Genomic DNA, 4829 nt, shown 5'->3' with positions numbered 1-4829 from the left:
GCAATTAGCAGCTTTCTGTACTATAAACAGTACAAGGAAGCCATCTTTGTCGGGTGACTGAAGGAAAAAGAACTAGTTTGCAGGTCATAACTATTTATTATGAGAGTAGAGAAAACCTATTTCAAATAGGCTATTTGCTTATTGATTTTCTCTATCTTGAAATTGCATTGTCTGTCATAATTCAATGTAAACTGAGTAATGCAGATTTATATCTCCTTGCAAATATTCAGGATATGACGTATTATTAATATAAGTAATTTCGTTATACCAATCCCATAGCAGTTCGGATTTGGCTCACCTTTGTAACTTCTTCTGAAATATTGATACCCTAGTATACCCTCATAGATCCTTGGTGTTTCTGAAATACTTAACTTGTTTTTCTTCCTTCAGGGATACAAACTCTTAATAATACCAAAACGCAGGACTAAAACCATATACATCTATTTTAGAAATGTTAGCTCTTATAGTCCATCAAAGATTATACGATATACATCATACTAATATTATAAATGTGAAAGTTTGTGTGTTAGTTAGTTTGTTTGTTTGAAGTTCAATCACGCATTAACTACTGGTCGGATTGTGTTGAAATTTGGTATATTGATAGCTCACATTCCCGATTAACATATAGACATATTCTTACCTCAAAAATGCTTTCGGGCTCCGCCCCAGCGGCTCTAGAGTTTCCCATGTTAACCTTATGAGTATTCATATTTAAAAGGAATTAAATAATTGTGCCAGCTGTTTCAACTACCGTACTCAATTTGTTTCTATGATGATATTCAATAGCATTGAAAGTTTATACGGTTTACCAGCAGAGTGCAGCACCATTAGTTCTTTATACATTTATGACAACAGCTAATTTGAACCAAGCAGCAACAAAAAACCTGAGTGTGAGAACTTTACTTATTTCTATTGTTTAGGTGAAGTGGCAGAACAATATGGCTGTGGTAGATGTTCTATATACTATAGTATACCGTAGATTATAGTAAACCAAATTTTCTCAAAACGTGTCCTCTCTCATTGCAAATGCAAAGCACGAGTATTTAACTACAATAAGTATTGTATACCAACCCCGTACGAAAGACGGGTACTCAGCTAGAACTTGATATTTTGAATAAAACTACTGTTGTTGAGGGTATATTTTGAGTATGTTGTTTGTCCCAGGAAGGGTTGTTCAGGGCGCAGGGTTGCTGCAGCGGGGCGGGGCGAGGTGACAGCTCGGGCTACCGCAGGGGTCTGCTCTAGACCCTCTGCTATTCGGTTTCATCCACCACTGATACGCCCAATCGCTTCGGCGCCTTTCATCACCAGTTTTTGCTGCAAGTTTGCGGTTATCCAGTACCAAGGGATCGCTTCACTATTGACAGCTAGATCACTCTTTTCCGTTTAGAGTTCATACGAGGAATCAGGAGCTAGTTTGGTTTTTTGTACATGCTCAGCTGTTTTCCATTACAACATTTTACGCATTTATGTTACATCGTAATTTTTGTTGAATGATATTCAGAATGTCCGTGTTCAGTATTTAATAGGAATACGGATTTCAAAAGGAGTAGATTTAGTTCACTTATGAATAAAACTGAGAAGTTTAAAAGCTAATGCAATTCACCCAAATTTCGTTCATATTAGGTTTACACTGTATTTGCGCTCCATCTTAAAATTGTTACAGTGAGAGTTATACATATGTTCATTTCCCTGGCACTTCTATACATGTCGCACATAAAGTAATTAAATCAAAATTTAACTACAATCATGGTTATTTGCGAAACGGTTGCATTCCAGCTAACAAGTTGAAGCGAAGCTGATATCTCTGCTGTCGGACACCTTCACTCGTGAGGTCCAGTAGTAGGGGCCTGCGGGCAAGCCAATCATGTTTCAAGACAATTCATCCGTCTGCTACCAAAGCGGCAGCCATTTTTGTGACTATAATTGATTTCTCACAGCGCACGACCCAGCCGGGTGGGTTCGTGAGCTTGTGAGGTTCCTTATTTCGAAATGCTCAAGACCTTCACGTGTCTGCGTCTGTGAACTCTCCGACTGCACGAAGCCGCTGTAGCTTTACTGTCAGCCTTGTGAGAGAACTTGCCTCTATTGGTCGGTAAGATCGTGGTAGATCCAAACTGAAATGTTCAGAGGGATGTTTTAAGCTTGGTATTTACTACTTGTAAAACTTTTGTTTTAAGTTAGTATCTAAAAACGTATTCAAAGGTGTTGGTTTTAAAAGAAGTATATCAATTGGTGGATGATCACGTTCATAACTACAGAGCACAGTCATAATCTCTTCTGATATTGTTTTTCTGAGTGTTTCCTTAACAAAAAACATTATTAAATTGCGTGTCAGTGTTGAAAACCGTCACTTTGATAAAATCCTTTATCCTTTATCAAAGATTTACTATAACCATCGTGCGATAAGACATTTTATAAACCTAACCTTGAAACTCGCATCTGGTTTGGTTTAACATCTATCAACTTATAATAATTGCATCGAACACAGACCTGGGCTATCTAGACCTGTTTATTTAGATTAATAACTCATCTCTAACCTTACATACTATAACTTTGTTCATGTAAGAATATTCATATCCACTGTTCATAAATAGAAGTTAATCCATCACATCTACACACCAGAATACTAACATAAATGTTATGAATCAAATGAGATGCCAACCACAACAGTTATAGTTACGGTAGCATTGATTACGAATGACAAGAGTGGTCCTAAAACACTGCCCTGAGGTACACCACAACCAAGCTATGATGACGTCACCCTTCACCGTCCAATAAGAGCAAGGCGCAGCGCCGGGCCGGGCTCATTAATAAGCGCACTCTGACACGGGCCTTTTTATTGTCCGGTCTCAGCATAAACATCTAATATACATATTTTGTTTTTTTACCGTCATAAATTAAATAAACATAGTGGGCGCTGGGGCTGGCACCACTTTTATGGAATTTTCGTCTGTCCGATTCAACTGACTATTTGTTAGGTGGCTAACCACTCTCTGGCCCGGGACAAATTATAGAATCCGGGTACGAACGCTTCGACCGGCTTTTTTGATTTATTAGTATATTTCCGGTGACAAAATCGCCTGTTTTATCATTCAGTTCGCTTTTTACGCTCCTAAAACCGCGGTTAAACTGGACGATTAAAATTCTCCACGAGCATCTCCCGTCGTAAGATTTGTCAGATTTACTATCACATCATGAAAGCGTTTATTTTTATGCCGGCTTTAATTCATACGGAGAAACAAGGTTTTATGTGTTTGCAAAATAAAAGTCAATAGGTCTTTTATTAGTTTAGCTGTTTCTGCTAGTTCTGCGACCGTTCAATGTCTAAATTTATCGGAGCATGGAATACAAAAGTAGACAATTACTTTACTACCTGTATGTTACCTATATGTATTACTACATGTATGTCACCATCTAATCCCTGGGATACATGGTGACATACATGTAAATTATTTGCATATAGATTACAGCTCACAGATATTTACGTTATCGTTTGTAGGCCTGTTTCATTACTTTGTCCATAGCAGAGGATAGCCAACAATTTCTTTGTTTCGCATCTTATTTTTTTAATACATTATCAAATACTTTGCATGAAGTCCAATGATCTAAGTACTTCCTGAAGACTATGCACTTAAACCAAATATAATTTAATCCTTTAAAGATAGACTTATTCTTAACGCATGTGACTCTCCAGAGAGTGAACTTATCTTTAGCCTGAGCCGCGCGGTTACCGAGGGGAACATGCTGCTGAGCATCACAAGCTGGCTTCAAGGCCGGCCGCGATTGATATTAAGGCCTTTTAATTATTTTTATGGTCCATGTGGAATTTAATTTCGTCGTTGAAGGAGTAGGCTTCCCTTCCCAGGCCGTACATCACACTAGAGTCAGAGGTCGTCGTGTGTGCCGCGCCGCTGCACTGGGCCACTATGTTGACCACTCTGTGTCCACCGTTGATTGTGTACACCATTCTCAGTTTATATATAGAATTACCAGTTTATTAATAGAATAATAGTCGAACTGCTACTGTGTTTACAATGGATGCTCAGTTTACGAACTCAAGAGAAGATCAGAGATCAGAAACTTTTTGTTGACATGTTACTGAAACGATCTAGGTGAATAGTGATCATGAGTGAAGGATTAGAATAAAATGAAGTGGGATGATCTATCTTGCTTTACCAACTGTGATTAGCTGATTTTATGACCAGGATAATCTATTAAATGCTCTACTCACTATACAAAAAAAGGCGATTTGCGATTGATGGATTTTGAACCCTGGACCTAAGTTACTACTACAGCACCAATAACCAGCTCGATCCGCATTAATCCCATAGTCAAATGTTATAGTTTTCTACAATACATACACCAATGCGGTTTGTTATGCCCAAATACCACCCATTTGCTTTGGTATTTCTCAATAAAGTAAACTGAATTTTCAAGAAGAAGCGTACGATGCCGCAGTAGCAGGAACAATAAAGGTGCTACCACAAGCTTGGTGTAGAGTTTCTGGTACTCCGCGGGTTTATTAAGCTGCCACGGGGAGCGATAGCATCGCAAACATCAGCGGGCACGAGACAGAACCCTGAGGTACGCCAGAATGTGCCTGTCCGGGCGCCACAAGATATCATCTGAATAACAAAATACTATTGCTGGAATTTGATACCGGGCCAAGCTGTAGTTGTTGATGAAGCTCATATTTTCGTGGGCACGTGACTCATTTGTTTGAGCACGCTATAAGTTTTTTTTTTATTTCTATGACTTTTTGGTGTTGCTGTGTCAAAAGTGAGTGATCCAGAAAGATATAATTTTAAAGCGTGCGTTTGAGTTTT

Source organism: Macrosteles quadrilineatus, unplaced genomic scaffold, assembly GCF_028750875.1.
Source record: "Macrosteles quadrilineatus isolate MER2022 unplaced genomic scaffold, UCM_ALF_1.0 Scaffold_4__1_contigs__length_99947679, whole genome shotgun sequence".
Lineage (NCBI taxonomy): Eukaryota > Metazoa > Arthropoda > Insecta > Hemiptera > Cicadellidae > Macrosteles > Macrosteles quadrilineatus.
This window is presented reverse-complemented; position numbering follows the sequence as displayed.